Genomic DNA, 18,282 nt, shown 5'->3' with positions numbered 1-18,282 from the left:
AAAGTTAGATGAGTCACCAAACTTATCATTTTCCTTGAAGTAAGATGAAGACATCTTGATTTGATTAGGTAGGCTCCTTCAACTTTCAAAGGATGTTTGCTTCAACCCTTGTCTCCTTAAGGCTTGTCCTTCACCTTAGCTTTGATACCATGTTAATTTTACCATTGTGCCATGTTGTTTCAATTACTTTAGCCCAATGCAATTCTTCAATCAACAATATTTCAATAGCAATAAATCCCTTTTATCAATCAATAATAATTGAAGATATAATAGTAATGCAATGACAATAGGAGACAATCAACACATCAACAAGAGACAAAGATTTGGTAAACCCTTTGGAATTATTCTTCTATTAGATTGTCATAAAATTTCTAACACATAATACAATGAGCCAATTCAAAACTATTCATCAAAATTCCACCAAACAATATTCAGAAATGTGATGCCAATAACAATACTGATCAAAATTAACTTTCCCAATCTATGGTCAACTACAATCAACTGTAAAAATGAAACCCTAAGTCCTCCCTGCACGAAGTGAGAGTCACGTGTGTGGCTGAAGATTTTCAATTGCATGGATAGGCCTGTATTCGTGTGTTTACAACCGAAATTTCCTATGTCAACCCTGCTGCTAGAAACCAAAACCCTAATCCACATGTGTGAGCGGCGAACCCTGCAATTTCAGACCTGTACTAACAATTATTTGTGAGCCACCTTCAAACCTGTGCGAACCAAACCAAAAAAGAGAGAAGAAGAAGATGCTTGACGGTTATATCTAAATGAGGTTCACTTGAATTGTATTTATAGGCTTCCAAGGGTATCCAATTTCCTTTTGGGGGCAACCTGTCCTTTTGTGCACATGTGAGCCTTGCTTCAAAAATACATTTTTCCCTTGTCCAAATCAAGTGCTTCAAAGGTCAAAATTGGTCCTCTTAGAAGGAGGAATCTAGTCCCATGATCATAATTTGTCACTGAGCTTCCAAATTAACAATATCAGTGTATGGCAGTGGGTTTCCATATGATTCACAGAGGATTTCTCTAGAGGGGCCTCAAAAAGATAATAATCAACAAAAAAATCATGATAACATGACACATGAACATATTCCAAACCAAGTTGTCAGGAGTAAAGTGAATAAGGCCTCAAAGGCTTTAATTTCCCCTAGAAACTTGCCCTCATCTTTATCCCCAACCAAAGATGAGGCTAATGATGATCATGAATCACAAAGAGTTTCATTATTCTCTCCCATTTGTCATAAGTTGACTCATAATATAAAATTATCTCCCATATCAAAGTATGTCGAAATAGAGAACTTGGTTGCCTCTTCGTCGATGGGTCTCATACCTCTGACGATAAAAAGGTACTTCTTCCAAGAAAAAAATGTCAATATTTTCTTGGAACATAGTAAAAGAAGTTCCAATGGGAGGGGGAAAATAAGGGGAAAAAGGAAACATAATATAAAAACATTTCTTTATGTGGAAGCTCCGATATGGATTTAAATTCTTATTTTTCGAAAACAATCGAGGAATCCTTATATCATCCCTTCGATCTAGACTGATCCTATGAAGTCAATGTTTCGAAGGAAACAACTGCTTTTCAGGACCTTAGAGCAGAGTTTCCTGGCTCATCTACTTACTAATGAAGATCATATCCTTCAACATAACTGGACTGAGATCTCCCCAAACACTAATATCTCTAGCAAATTGTATCCCATCTAAGAAACTAGATTTATTTCTATGGCAAGAAACAATGGCATAAAAGGAAGGAAAAGGCTCTAGTCTGTCTATTGAGAGTATGCCCCACATGGGAAGTTTGTGCAACTAGCGCTTAGGGATTTTCCAATGGACTTGCAACCATGTGGAATCCCAGGGTTTTTTCCTTCAAAGCTTATAAGTCATTTGTAGGTATAATTCTATCTGGTTGCTGTAGGGGATCTTCTTATCGTATTCGAATCTTGAATAAATACACATATTCTAACAATAGATAAGCTTCTTGGGAGGCGGTTAATGCTAGTGGAATTTTGAATATTCACTCCCTCACAGTTGCAGGGGACATAAACTTTATCATGCAAGATGTGGAATGTTAGGGACATAAGGCTAACATGGACTCACTTATAGTCCATTTTAAGGATATCTTCAATCACAAGATGCTCAATGATGTAATTCCTTTTCCCATATGCCATACCTAGAGAAATGAGCATGTTGGGGAAGATGGTATTTCAAAAAGGCTTGACCATTTTTTTGTCCACTCATTTATGTTTGCGAGAATGAAGAAGCTCGAGTCCTCTTCTTTCTTTTTGAAGCTCTCTGATCATGATGCTATTCTTTTGGAGTGGAGTGCAAAAAACAACCAAAGTCCCCTACCATTTAAATTCAATCAAATGTGGCTAAATAACATTGAGTTCATTGATTTGGTTCGCAGATCTTGGAGCCTCCCAACTTTATCTGATAATGATTATCAGATGGAAAAGGTGTGTCACAAATTAAAGAGGCTCGAGTCATAGTTTAGGGCTTGGATCACTAAGGGTAAAGGGGGGCTTAGAATAGATCTATTAGCTATTGATCATGAGATAGCTTCCCTCTTGGATATTTCAAACTCTAAACATTTTTCTGATCAAACAAAGAAGGCTATTTTAGAGATGGTAAATAAGAAGAATATAATTCTTAAATATTAGGGGGAGGAATGGAGAATTAAAAGTAAATTGGCTTGGATCAAAGATGGTGATAAAAGCACTAAATTTTTCCATAGAGCTACAATGAAGAGGAAGGATGTTAACTCGATCTGGCATATTCAAGATGAAGTTGGAAGGTCACTTACATCAGAGAAGGACATAGGAATGCATCTTTCTATTTCTTTATTAATCAATTGAAGGAGGTGGAGGAAGATAATATAACTAAACAAATGGATCTGGGTAATTTGTTTCCCCAAATGGTCACCGATGAAGACATCGGGCTGATGGAAACTGCCCAAAATCTGAAGAAGAACTTAAAGTAACTTGAAGGAGATGGCAAAGGATAAGATCTCGGGGCCAGATGGTTGGCTTGTTGAGCTCTTCATCTTCTGTTATGACATAATGCATTCTGATTTACTGTAGATGGTGGAAGAATCTCGTGTTTCTAGTTAAATTTCAAGTGCCTATCAACATAATCTTCCTTACTCTCATTCCTAAAAAAATGGACTCTTTATACTTTTATGATTATATTCCTACTTATTTATGTAGCTCTATTTATAAAATGATTTCCAGGCTTATAGCTAACAAAGTTAAAATGATCCTTTCTTTGCACATCCCTCTAGATTAATTTGGGTTCCTATCCAACAAAAGGATTCAAGATGTAGTGGAAATCACCAAGGAATGTATGAATTCAATTAAATCTCACAACCTCAAGGCTTGTTTGATGAAAATTGATCTTATTAGAGCCTATGACAGGGTAGATTGGGACTTCCTCCTATTGATCCTACTTAAAATCAGTTTTCCACACAAACATATCAAGTGGATTATGGTTTATATTACCTCGACAAACGTGGTAGTTCTTGCCAGTGATGTTCCAATTGATTTTTTTAGGATCTTTTGGGGGTTGAGGCAAGGGTGTACCCTCTCTCCTCTAGTCTTCATTATGATCATGGATGCACTCAAAAAAAGTATTAGGGCAACGAAGTTGGCATGTTCAATCTCTAGATGTAGGGTCTCTAGGAACTCTTCCCCTATGCAACTCATGTTTGTAGATGACGTTCTATGTTTTAGTGAAGCTAAAGTCTTTGAATGGGAGGCCTTCCTTCAAGTAATCACTAAATTTGGCAAGGCTTCTAGTCTTATAATCAACATAGAAAAATGGAAAATCATCTCGGATGAGGAGGATTCAAATGTTATACAAAAATTTATATTCTCTTTGGGGTTAAAATTCGATCCCTGATAGGTGGTTTTAAGTATATCGACTTCTTCTTGAAGCCAAGAGAATGTGGAATTTAGGTTAGGACATGGCTCATTAACAAGTTTGAAAAAAAACATATGCTTTGGGATCAAAAATGGGTTTCATTGGGTGGTCATGTTATCTTGGTTAAGGTAATCTTGCAGGGTATAACAATGTTTTTGATGCATTTGTTCCATCTACCCATGGCTATCATAAAAAAAATCAATTCCATTATTACACATTTTCTTAGTTATGGTGCTGAAAAATTTAATAAGATCCACCTCATCAGACTCAACACACTTTCTAGGCCAACAAAGGTGGGTGGATGGGGGTTGAGGGATACTAGAAGTTTTAACCTTGCATTTTTATCCAAAAAATTGTGGAGAGCCTTCACTGAGCAAGGTTTTTGGCAAGAAATAATTCTTGGTACGTATTTGTAACAATATTGCATCGAGGATTTGGTAGCAGCAGGAACATCCTCAAAAAATAGGGGTTCCTTCATCTGGCATAACATGTTGGTAGGAAAACTTTGGCTTTGTGGCAATCTATGTCGACAGGTGGGAAAAAATAAAAAGGTTGATATTGGTTTGGATTCCATCAAGGGAATGACTAGATATCACTGTCTCTTGCAACATTTGATTCATTACCTAAACTAGCAGGGAATGTTCACCTTAGCCTACCTTAGGGGACATCACCCCTCTTTTTTCTCCCCTTCTTCATGGCCGAACTCGTGGGATTTAGGTCTCCTGGAGAGTTTCGTGCTTGAATGGGAACACTATCATAAACACTTGTGTGATGCAACATTATTTTTTCACAAAAGTCAAACATGCTTGTTTATGGAGGGCACATTCTTGCTGGCAATATCTTAGTCAAAGAGATCTATTCTTTCATCTTCTCAAACAAGCTTCCTGATATGTATGTAGATTGGTCTGCTCTTATATGGAAATGGGATGCCCATTTAAAGATTAAATGTTTCACATGGTTAGCCCTTCATAATTGCATTTTCACCTTAGAAATTTCGATGAAGAGAGGCTTTCTGGGCTCGCGAAGATGTCCTCTCTGCTCACTAGCTTTTGGGGATTTCTCCGACCTATTTTTTACATGCCCCTTTGCGTTTCCATCTGGGAGGAAGTTTCACTCCTTCTCAACATATAAGTAGTAGAAAAGCAGTCTTCCAACATCTCATGTCTGCGCTTTTGGTCTTCTAGGCTGAGAGCTTCTAGAGCCCTGCCTTTGTACATTTTCTTGGGTATATGGTGCACTAGGAATGAAAATATATTTGAAAATAAACCTCCAGATGTGTTGGCTTCAAGCATCCACATTGTTTCCCGTTACCCACCACTTGTGGGTAGTATATATAGGAAAAAAATTCCCCTAGATGGTCCTCAACTAGTAGCCAACAACCCCTTGCAGCCTCCATATAGCTCGATGTGCCATTTTCTCCGCCACCTTAGCCAACCATGTGGTCCCTCAACCACTTGTCATGAATATATATTTGAAGGTGGGCCTTTCGACCCCAAAGGTATGGATTTTCAATGGTATAGTTGAGTAATTTTCTTTACATTTCATGAGCACTTTTGGGCATGAATGGTGGGGGGATTCGATAGAAAGAGTGGGTTAGGCTTGTATTCTTGTCTCCATTACCTGATTTCATGGTTACCGTTGTATCCTAGTCCTGTCGAATCTCCTTTATTGACCTTTTGGCTTTTGGGTTGTCACTACACAAGAAATCCCTATTTTGGTTGCGTGGTCCCACTTCGAGTACCACCAACATCACTCCCATTCCACTCATTTTAGCCCCATTCATCTATTTTTCCCATCTGGGTCCACATAGGGTTAGCCTACCCCTCCCCTTGTCCACACCTTGGGTCGGGCCTAGAACGATTCCCCGAAGGTTGATGTAGCTAAAACGAAAAGAAAAAACATAAGTTGGTCACTCTCAACAGGAAATGTACAATAAAATGCAAAGGATGGTCGGCCCCTTACCCATGGCCATCATCCTGGTTCCTATGGGCCCTATATGATGCCCCTCTATCATTAAGGAACCCATGATCGTTTAGACCCCTGGTGGGAAATGAACTACCCCACCTTAAGGGGGTATTGATTGCTACATATCACACATCATCCTCTCCATTCCCTAGAGCCTCAAGCAATTATAAAGAAAAATAAATAAAGGTTAAAGGCATATGAAGAAGTGTCGAAAAACAAAGGTCAAGGTAGCTCATGTACCATGATTTTCTCCCTCCTACACTTATATACCCAAGTGTGGGCTTCCCTTTTTATAGCTACCCTTGCACCTTAACATGTGGCTTCGATGTTTCCCCTGATCCCTAGTCCATTCCATTATTATATAATTTTCCACCTACCACTTAAAGGATGTACCATGGACATGTCACCCACTTTAGAGGTTGAACCACCTAATAGGATCCTTGGCTAACCCCTTATTGAGCTTCGAGACACATATACATACCAAAGCCCACTATGGAAGGGTAGGCCACCATGAAGTGCCCCACTAGTTCCATGACTTTAAGCTCTTTTACTTGATTATTCTAATGATTTATTCTATTGGATGGCAAGGGGACACATTGGATCTTATGCAGGATTGCAGGTGGATTCACTTTTGGGGCTTGTTCTCCCTGTATGGGGTCCTAGCCCCCCAGAGGGCCACATTGGCACTTCTAGGGTGAGCGTTGAAAGCCATGGATCTCCACCATAGCTAAGATGACTTCATGGATCTCCACCATAGCTAAGATGACTTCATGGATCCCCAAAGATGTTCATTGATTTCTCCTATTCCACCTTTTTGGATGAGGATGATGCACTTGGTTCACCATGCCCAACTAGCTCCACAAATGTACCATACACTTGGTAGATGTTCTAGGGCCAAGAGGATTGTTCCTCGCCATAGAGGTAGGGATTATGTCATCATTCCAGCCCATATAGATGGTCTTCAAGCATTTCCGGTCCATTCGGAGACCCATGAGGGTGACTTTGTGCCCCCCACACCCACTTGGGAGCACCACATGTTTTTACTTGGAGAATAAGGGGCCACCCCCTTATCCACTATGATGGGAGTCCATTCCTACATTATGGCACCTTTTCGGACTTCAATACGCCTCCTCAAAGGCCCAACGACTCACTCAGAGTATCATTCGACCCTCTTGAGAGGCTTACTCATGTATTATTGAGCTATTTGGTGGGCTTGCCACTAAAAGTTGTTGTTATTATGCACATTATTTTATTCTAGGGGATAAATTAGGCCTAATTAGCTAAATTGAATTCATTAGGAAGTGTATAAAAAGGTGATGAGTTGATTCGTTCTCTCATCATTGCTTGGATTGATCACATTCTCTTATGAGATTTTCTCTATTTTCTTTGAAGGGCGAAATTGGATGGATGGATGAATTTTGATGTTTGGATATCTTAGTTTTTGTCTTGTAGCTTCTATATTGGCATATGATGATGATTGGATATACTTTTTCTCACATGTAAGTCTCCTTTTAATGATATTTTGTCATTCTTTTCTATGTCACATAAATGATTTTGGGATTTTCGTTATACTAGGCCGAAATTTTGTTGCTTTGCTTGGATGAAAGGATATAAATTTGTCTTTTATTAGCATTACATCATGTTATGTGTTGTGTTTGAATAATTGAATGTTCCTAGAGATATTTCATTGAAATTAATCTTGACAAAGTCATCAAATATTGCATATTGAAGTATAAAGACCTTGAAGCAGTTTTTCTCAGGCCCTAATTGTCATGCGAAATTGTTCTAGAGGCCTCCTTGATTGAATGAAACCATTATAATCATTAGGATATTCTTGAATCCATTTCTCCCAAAGGAATAACCATTGTTCTTCCATAGGTGATCACCATAAATCATACTCTTTATCACCTCTCCCTCTTTCTTCTAGGCCTAGCCTCCATAAGGGACCTAGGGCATCACATTTCTCACAAACTGGCCATCAAATTTTTTTGATCTCCTAGGCTCTACTCTGTTGTTGTGTCTCCTAGGGGCCCTCCAATTTTTAAGCCATTCCGACAATGGGATCTTGAGATACTTCAAGCCCTAGCTATGAGATCGAATCTTGCCCTTTGATTCCCTTAGTTAGTGTCCTCATTGAGATCGTTGGGTTGAGATTGTTGAAAATTCTTCCTTTTATATCCTTCTCCTCCTCAATTAGTTCAAGGATACCATTAGTTGATCAATTCCACCTCTTAACCTAGTTGTGGGTCCACTTGGTCCCGTGTGGTCCCCTAACTTTTGGAAGGCAATTCTATAAAGACCATTCACAAACTAAGTCTTCATAAGGGTTTTTAGGACTAGGTCCCTCCTTACAAGATCTCATTCCCAAAACCTAGCTCCTAAGACCCTCTTAGCCCTTCTCAGAGAACCTTTCATCTCGACTCTTGGGAAAGTAAGCCATATATTGAGCCTCTCTTGTGAATAGGCTTCTTCGGGAATCACTCTTTTCCCTTTATTGACCTATTTATCTAAGTGATTCCCTTCATACTAGGTATCCTCCTATCGGTAAAAGTCCATAAAGAGTAGGGAGATTTCACTGAGGTGACATTGGGTTATTTCTCCATTGTTTCCCTTGACCTAGCAGTTGCCCCTCTACGATCCCCTTCTAGAACCCCTGCTATTTTGAGCGATAGAATTTTGGTGTTGTTGATGGGGAGGAAGCAGGTTTTCCTCCCGAGTGAATAATTGAGGAATTTATTCATTTATGACAATATAAATATTCCTCTCGTGACTCAATTCATTATCAAAACCCCCTTGAAGGTGTTATATTCCTCCTTTAACTAGGGCTGCTACCAGAAGGAGAGGATGAACTCCATCACCTGTTGGAACCACTATTCCCTCAGAATTCGAAAATGTCAGTGAACCTACCCCAAAGATGGCATCTACCTCTAGCACTGACCCAAAACAAGACTGACCCAAGATGACCAAAGGTGAAAGGCATTTAGTTAGGTATATTTAGCTGAGGTGACAGTGGGTTACTGCTCCATTGTTTCCCTTGACCTAGTAGTTACTCCTTTAGGATCCCCTTCTAGGACCCCTCCTAGTTTGAGTGGTAACGTTTTGGCATCGTTACTGGGGAGGAAGCAGGTTTTCCCCCCCAGTGAATCATTGAGGAATTGGTTCATTTACGACAATCTAAATATTCCTCTAGCGACTCCATTCATTACCAAAACCCCTAGTTTGCTTGAAGGTGACAATATTCCTCCTTTAACTAGGGTTGTTGCAAGAAGGAGAGAATGAACTCCACCACATGTGGAACAACTCTTCTCCCATAATTCAAAAAGGTCAATGAACCTACCCTAAATATGGCATCTACCTCTAACATTGACCCAAAACAAGAGCACACCAAGATGACCAAAATTGAAATGCATTGGGTTAGTGTCTTTGTCCCCTTGAAGTTGAGTGATGATCCCAAACTATTACCAGAAAATTAGAATAGATGGTTGCCTAAATTCAATGGCGATGCTACCAAAAGTGCCCGTGAATTTGTTGAATATTTATACTGGCACTTGTCATCTAGGATGATTTTTGATGAAAATAGGGTTATGATGCTCTTTGCTTTGTCTCTTGAAGGACAAGTAAGGGAGTGGTACCTTAGCCTTCCCCAAGTATGCATAGATGACTCTAACCAGTTTGAAGATATGTCCATGAAAAGGTGGTCATGTAATGTGCAAGGAACCTTTAACATTGACAAGATTTATTGAATAACCAGGGGAAGGGAAGAAATATGTGAATTTACCTAAAAATTTGATAAAATAGTCAAGGAAACCCCCAATCATTTGAGGCCTCCCAATGTTAATATTATGGATAGATTCATAAAATTGTGGGTGGCCACCTGACCTATGCATTAAGGGATAATAAACATTCCACATTGGTTGAGGCAAAAGAGATAGCAATGGAAGTTGAAGAAAACTAAAGAATCTTTAGGATGGATATTAATGAGCGTCTAAAAGCCAAAGTTGAGGCTAAGAAAGAAAAATCCAAAGATCAACATGAAGAAACCCTCTTAGTGATCCTCAAAAGAATGGAGAAAATGAATGAATAAATTCATGTACGAGATAGGATCTACAGGAAAAAATTCACTACTTTGGAGAAGGCCCAAAAATCTAATAACATCCCAAAAGGAAAGCCTTTCCCTAGAAAACAACATGATGAAGACAAACCTAGCTCATACCAAGTCCCCAACACCTTGGCTTCGAAAAAAATTGTGGAGAAAGATTCGTCTTCTGAGGAGGAACAAAGTGACGAGGATGAAGATGAGGATGAAAGTGAAGATGAAGAAGTCGATGACCAAGCAAACCTTGTGGAATCTGATGTCTTCAATATTTTACTAGGTGGCTCGTACACTCACCCCCCCATTAGTGAGGTTGTCATTAAAGAAGAAAAGAAAGAACCGATTCTCAACACTGATGATAGTGGAAGATTCAAAGGGGTCCAATATTCACGAAAATAAATTAATAAAGACCCAACAACCTCCAAGGAACCCAACAAAGATGGCTCAACTCCTAAACATGCCTCTCCTAAAGAACCTCTCCTTAAATAACCTCCCAAGAAGTATCTCCCAAAGAAGGCTAATCCCAAAAAGAATCCTCAAAAGAAGCAACCCATCAAAGGGACGGAGAAGGGAAAACAAGTTAGGATTGATAATGATATAGAGACTACTATAAGGAAAATAACTATGTCGATTCCCCTCAAAGAGATTACAAAACTTCCCAAGCAACAACAACAAATCAAGAAACCCTTGGGTTTCGAAGAGGACAAATTACCCAAAGACTTGCAAAACATTCACCTCCCTGATTTAAACCCGGGACATGAGCCATTCATGCTTACCTTATCCATCAATGACCTTCTGCTGCATAATTGTATGTTGGACTCAGGGGCTTCCGCAAACATCATGCCTCTAAAGGTCATGAAGCAATTGGATCTTAACATCACTCGACCATATAAGAAGGTATGTGGTTTTAACTCCAAACATGTGGAAGTGGAGTGCCTCATAAAAGACCTTGTCTCTTTAGCCACGAACCCTGATATATCTTTGATTATGGATGTTGTGGTAATATATATCCTTGAGATATGGGGGATTCTCCTATCTAGGAAATGGAGAGCTATAGTGGGGGAGCATGTTCAAATGGACCTTTCATACGCCATTATTCCTCAATCTGATGGAAGCCCCTTCATCCGTTATAGAGATCCTACTCATAATTCTCATGTGGTCAATACATGACCAATCCCATACTATAAGACACATGAGAGTGAGAAGTCGTCTCCCATCCTCCCTTCACAGGATGTCCACATTTTTAAATGACCAAATCACAAAACAAACAAAATGTTGAAACCTATGAAGGAATACAAGGTTGGGGATGTTAATAATGCAATACTAGCAGCTAATTTTTGGTGTTGTTATATATAATTCTTTCAATAGAAGAATTAGTAACAATAAAAACAAAATTGCACTATGTATCATGAAATAACTCTAGCACATAGCAATGGACAAAAAACAAAATCAATCCCAAACAGAAAGTGTGTTATATAGTATTTTGTCACACTCCCCGTCTTGCATCCTAGAGTGTCAAAATGACAAAAAACTGTTAGTATATTCACCATGAAACATGATCAGAAGCACCCGTGAAGAAAAGAAGAAAACTTCCCTTTAAAGAATTATGAAGAAACTTGTCAAAAAACCTTGTTTTACTACTTCAAATAGATCATCTTGGCCACTATTTTTATTGTTGTGCCCTTACATTACTATTGTTAGGTAGGCCCTTATTATATTTTGACCCTTTAGACTCATGTGTGTGTGTGTGTGTATCACGAAAGTCTTCTCGTTTGAATGATCTAAGAATTGTTCATTTATGTGATGTAAAGGGAGGTTTTCCCCTCAAAATGGCTTATTATCTAGTCGATGATCTATATTTTCTTATGTTTCTATGCTATTTTTGATCTAGATACATAACATTTGGTATCAAAGCTCTTGATCTTAGGGTTTTACTGCTTCAAATAGATCATCTTGGCATTTTTATTCTCTTTTTTTGCGAAGCTTCATATTGTGAAATTGTTACCATGTGAACGTGAAATCTTGATGAATATCTGGTTACAATATCAGACCTTTGTTCTAGGGAAAAATTTAAGAACCACCCTAAATTTATATGTATAATAAATGGGCTAATCCCCATGATACATAGGAAAAATGGGAGGCGATTTTATCAATAATATAATATGTATATATAATTTTTTTGGCGAATCTCTCACCAGATTATATTATCTTGTATAGTGATGGTGAATCTTTCACTGAATTATAAAATCTTGTAAGATCTTGGCAAAGCTTTTACTGAATAATAAAACATTGTGAAGTCTTGACGAATGTTTTGTTAAATTATGAAACCATATATGATAATAAGAAAAACATATTCATTAAACTGTAATATACTAACATACATGTTTGGAAAAAAGAAACATAATTTTCTCTTCCTACAAACAATGTTCCAAGTTTCAGTGGCCATGTTTGTCAAGGTTCTTACAATACACTCTTTCATATCCTTCTATTAATTTTGATAATATTCCACAACAAAATTCTTGTAGGTGTTGATATTAGCCACGAGTTCTGTCAAGGTAGGAGAGATTAATCTTTTCTCTACAACTTTTGTCAAGCTACCACTTTTTTCAAGTTATCAAATTTCTTTCTTATTCCATAGACTCCAACTGCGAGATAAAAAAAAAAAAAAAAAAAAAAACACACATCAAGTTTTTTTACCCCAACATGCCAACAATTAGCAAGCCCCAACTATATTATATAAGAAATTATTAGGTATCCCAAAGGCTTGAAGGGGATCTAATTGAAAGAAGTGACCATTGTGAGAAGCCTTTCAATCAATATATGAATATATAAATGTAGATTTATTATTATTTTAATTGGAAATCTTCAATTAAATAATAAAATTTAATTACGTCTCTCCCAATCTAAATTGCTTATTAGCATAATTCACTACCCTCATACGTCTTGCATTTTTTAACAGCATTGTAACATGTAGATTAAATTCCTTTTTGGTGAACAATCTCCACCTTTTAGGAAAATATGGTGCAATGGATCCAATCCTTACAGATCATTAGGACAAAATAAGAATAGCACATAAGATGAAAGGTTGTACAAACCAGCATATTCTTCAAACAACTAATCCAACATTAGTGCCTAAACTTTTTCATGAAGATATCATATTGAGAATGTTTTAAAAATGGTGGGAATCTTCTGCAAGGGTGATGCAGAAAGAGTGATAAGGTTTCATTGTTTTGATTTTTTTTTTGTTAAATCAGAAAAACAATATTAATGGAGATATTGGTATTTTACTAAATTTTGCGAAGTGACTAAATGTAGCTTTAACCATTCACCTTAAGTTGTTTTTACAATATAGTTTTCTAAGTCTATTTAATATCTTCATTATCATAAAAACCAACCTATATCCATCTTAACTCCACATCTACCACTCTTAGAGGGATGAAATCTATTTATTCTTCTGAGCACTTGGTAGACCCAGAATTAAGATGGATCTAAGATGATAGAATTTCCCCTTTAAATAGTCTATGCTTACATGAATGCCATGGTATTACCATGGGTTATTATAAACCTGGAGCTTAAAAATTACTATTAGTAATTTATAAAAATTAATAATTGATTTTTTTATTGATTTTTTATTTTTTTTTAACCAAGTTAAAATGTTTAACATACATTAAATTACAACATCCATTTTTACTCTTGATCCACCAAGCCCCGAGAGGGATCAAATATTTTTCACTCTATGCTAGTTTTCATATCACGATATTTGATCCCTCTTGGGGCTTAGTAGATCCACAGTAAAGATGGATCTATGCTGGTTTAATTCCCCCTTTAAATAGGCTACATTCCACGTGAATATCATGGATCAATACCATTGAGGATGGATCATCAACAGACACATGGTTGAATTCACACTAGGAAGGTTGTGCCGGCCCCTATCAAATAAGTAACTAAAAAAGTCACTAACGTACCTCTCCTCTCCTCTCCTTATCAGTCGAGCCCGGATGCTCCTTTAACTGTATGGCGTGTATGGCGGGCGGATGGCCCAGAAAGCGTGGCGTGGAAGCGTGGAAGCATGGAAGGCGGGATCATTTATAGGTCCTAGCTATGCTGCTATCCTTGCTCTTGCCTTTACCTTTTTTTTGCTTTGAAACAAGGTGCCGTAAGGCCTAAAGACCATAAGGGAGAGGCTGCGATTTTTATTTTTATTAACACTAATATTAGGGTTAATAATGTTTTTTTTGCATGGTATTAACAATAATCTAGCCCATGGTATTTGGCCCATATTATTTTGCCCATAGGTTTATAATTATTTTTTGAGTGTTCATAAATATAAGGTGACTTATGGAGTAAATATAAAAAAATGTTTTATTTATTTACCATACCTCTAATTTATTTATATTTTTATTAATTTACCATACCTCTTTTACAAATATGGTATTTGGCCTATAGGATTCACTTAAATAAAACCTCTTTTTTGAGTCTTCATAAATAGAAAGAGGGTTATGGATTAAATATAAAAAGAGGTTTTATTTATTTACCATACTGCTAGTTTATTTATATTTTTATTTATTTACCATACCTTTTGAGTAAGTATAAAAAGAGGTTTTATTTATTTACCATACCTCCACTTTATTTATATTTTTATTTGTTTACACCCTTGCATGTATATAAGGTGACTTATGGAGGAAATATAAAAAATGTTTTATTTATTTACCATACCTCTCATTTATTTATATTTTTATTAATTTACCATACCTCTTTTATAAATATGGTATTTGGCCCATAGGATTCACTTAAATAAAACCTATTCTTGAAAATTAGGGCGAATGGAAGGTTGTAAATTCTAATTTCAAGGGCTAGATTTACCTTTTTAACCCTCTCCCTTAAAATAAGGTGGGCTAACCTCCATACCTAATTTTTTTATAAAATAAATTTGAGGCAATTTATAAAAATGTACTATGATACAAAATATTCCCCCACTAGAAATTTAAAACCCCTTAATTTCGCCTAAGGGTGGAAATTTGCCCCTAAATTTTCCTTGCTTTATTCACTATATTTTCATATATATGGCCCAAGGAAGTTAGGGTTTCTCTATGCTCCAAAATTCAGTCTCAAACAAGTGTTCTGAGGAAAATCGCCACAACTTTCTCTTAGAGCATCCGAATTGAATTTCATAAAAATGGAATAAAAGTGCACAAACTGCAGTTTCTTTGGTATGATTTTTAGGGATTAATGTTAAAACAGTGACACGCGGAATCTTGTACAAGTTCACTATATTGAACCAATCCATAATCATGTCATTGTTGGAGATTTGGCATAACTTTACCTTGAAGAATCCAATCTAGATATAACTAGTGGGGTTGGAAATAAGACACAAAGAGATACCATAGTGTCACACGGAATCAGTCAAGGGTGCGGACACAGCTGACCTTCCTAGAAGTCTAAGACATTCTAATGACAAACAAAACAAACTGGAGCTATCCTTATCTAAACATACATTATGATATGAGAAATCAAGGTGTTTCGTTCTTACCTCTGTCCAAACGCTATTGTAGAAGTCCAAGCTTTGTTGATCCGGATGAGCTCCTCCCGTTCTCCAAAACCTGCAATCACCAACAGTTCAAACAATTAAATAGCACCTAATTATAACATAAAACAAAGCATATTCAACATATAGACCAAGGAGTACATGAAATAACCCATTAACAATAAGCTATTGAGAAGAATGGACCAATTTGCATTAAAGGTAATCAAAAGGAACCATTACAACCTGAGCCTTGGTGTTGTGCAAGCTCCTTCCAGGGTCCACAAGAGTCTTCCTCTACTTTGACAAAGCTCACCCACTTCCAAGTAGAACAAGTAAGGGTGACAATCTCTCCTCACAAACTTCTAAATGGGAGTCCTAATTCCTGCAGCATTTACCCTTAGAAATCTATAGCTTTCAACCTTCTTCCTTCTGGCTCAATGCCTCTTTTTATAGTGCTCAAGAGGAAGTTAATCAGGTCCACCATCAATGGGATAGTCCCCTCTTTGGATGGGATCACTCCCTTATTGATGGGATAAGTTCCTCTTTGATAGGAGTGCATGAACCATCTGGAGGCGCTCAATATTCATCCAAGAACCTTCTAGAAAGCTCTAGAAGTGACCACAAGTAAGTTTTTGAAGATGAAACTCGCGCATTTTAACCTTTTCAGAGGGACGCACCTGCCCCTTTAGATACAGAGCGTCCTTGGACGCAGACCTTGTGAACAAAAGGTGCGTACCCGCAGGCAAGGCTTGAGAGAACCTGCGTACCCAGAGATAAACATATTTTATAAGGACTTTCTCTCTTTCTTGGATTTTGACATGAATAGCAGAGGCCTAAGACTTGCTCAAAAGGGTAGTATGACTGTTGATTGAGCCATACTGACTGTAAATAGCCATGGTGACATTTTTTAGTGTAACAGATTGCCCCCTAAAGTGCGAAGCCTGGAATAGATTAGGGTTTTGTATTATCTAGGAAGGGTGAAGCGCTTTATCATTTCGAGGATTATCTCGTGGAGAACCTGGTTGGAACCTGCAATTTTCAACACAAAATACATGGATAAGATTATATCATCACTGAGGTAGGCATTCCCATACTTAGATAAAAACTTTAACTAACAGACTAACTACTCTGATACAGAAATGATCTTGTAGTACATCATAATCATAGACTTTTGTAGACACAGTATGGGCGCAGCCATCTGTTTATGATTAGTCTACTTAGATAATGAATACAAAACTCCTCGCAGCCTGGACGGTAAAGATTTGATCCAGGGTCTTCATTCCTACTTCTTGAATTGGTACGATTCTAGCCATGTGAATAAATGAGTCGATGTCGAACATGGTAGAAACCACTTGATTACCAGTCGATGATCTAAACTGTTAACAAGCGTGAGAGAGACCACCAGTAATGTCAATGGTTCTCAAAGTACCCAGTACAATCCATGAGATGTGAATGAATGAGTTGATGTCGAACATTTCACGGAATCCTTCGATCGAAAGTCAATGATGTAAACTGACGTCAAAGGCGAGAAACCTGCCATTGATGCATGCAGACCTCAAGGTACTGACGATTTCTAAGTCATCTCTCTAGATAATGTGTTGATGTCGATAGAAAGAGACTCGTTGCAGGCAAGCCCACAACACGAAATCATTGTTCAAGTTGAAGAAATATTGCTGTAAGGACTGACTCAGGGATGGTCAAATGGATGACAAGTATTTTGCAGATGAAAGTTTTGTTTGCAGACCTCTTGAACACATAACGACACGACATATGGTTTGGTGCTAAATAACTCAAAGTTAATCCCCGGAACCCGGTTGAAGACTTTCAAAAGTGGTTTGATTGACTGTGAGGTAAAAGATTTCCCAACCCAGGTGAATGAAAAGTGTCGTGTCCAAGAGTGGTAATAAAGTTTCTTTTGAGACAAAAGGTAACAAATAGGCTCATTCTTCTCTCTTTTCCCCCGCCATTTCTGGCAAGTACCTCTTTATTTTTAACAAGCTTGAGGAGGATAACATATGCTTGATTATAAGCTCATCCTTCGGATGAGTCCAACCCAGTTTTGATTTGAACCCTAGGAAGGAGTGGTTCATTCCTGTTTGTAATTGAACAGGTCCTTTACTGTGAAATGTTTAACGAGCCCGGTATAGGAGAAACTCGGCATTTTTCAATTTTAGAGAGTTTGAAAAACTTAAGGAAACTCCAAGTTGAACTTTTTCGTAAATTTGTGTCCCTCAAGCCCGAAAAAGTATAAAATAATACCTGGGGGAACCGCTTGATCTTGCGACCAAGGAGTACTTTCATAGTTAGTGTCATTGACCTGAAAAGTAAAAAGCGATCAAGGACACGTCGTTTTATTTCCGTATCGAGTTTGAAACGACAAAAACACGGCAATCTTTTCCTGATTTTACGGTCAGAAAAGAGCTATAAGGGGACCGTCTTTTAATTCTGTTTTAACGAGTGTAAAAGAAACGCTCGGCAATCTTTTCATGTTTTAGGAGTCAGAAAAGGGCTTAAAAGATGACTCTGAGGTTTCACTTTTTCGTAAGTTTTAACGAGTTCGAAAAGGGATAAAAATGTACTCATGTGGCCGACTTTCAATTTAATTTACGAGCAGGAAAAGACGGAAAGAACTCGGCATTTTCATTTGTTTTACGAGAATGAAAGATAGCAAAATAATCTCGGTATTTTCATGAGTTTAACGAGTCTTGAAAATAACTAAAATTGACTCGAAATAGGTTTCATTTTTACAAAAGCTTGAAATAGATAAAAA

The sequence above is a fragment of the Pinus tabuliformis genome, chromosome 8 (genome assembly GCF_031772625.1).
Source record: "Pinus tabuliformis cultivar Carrire ecotype Pingquan chromosome 8, CPIR1, whole genome shotgun sequence".
Lineage (NCBI taxonomy): Eukaryota > Viridiplantae > Streptophyta > Pinopsida > Pinales > Pinaceae > Pinus > Pinus tabuliformis.
The sequence above is the reverse complement of the archived record's forward strand: the minus strand, read 5'-3'. Positions refer to the sequence as shown.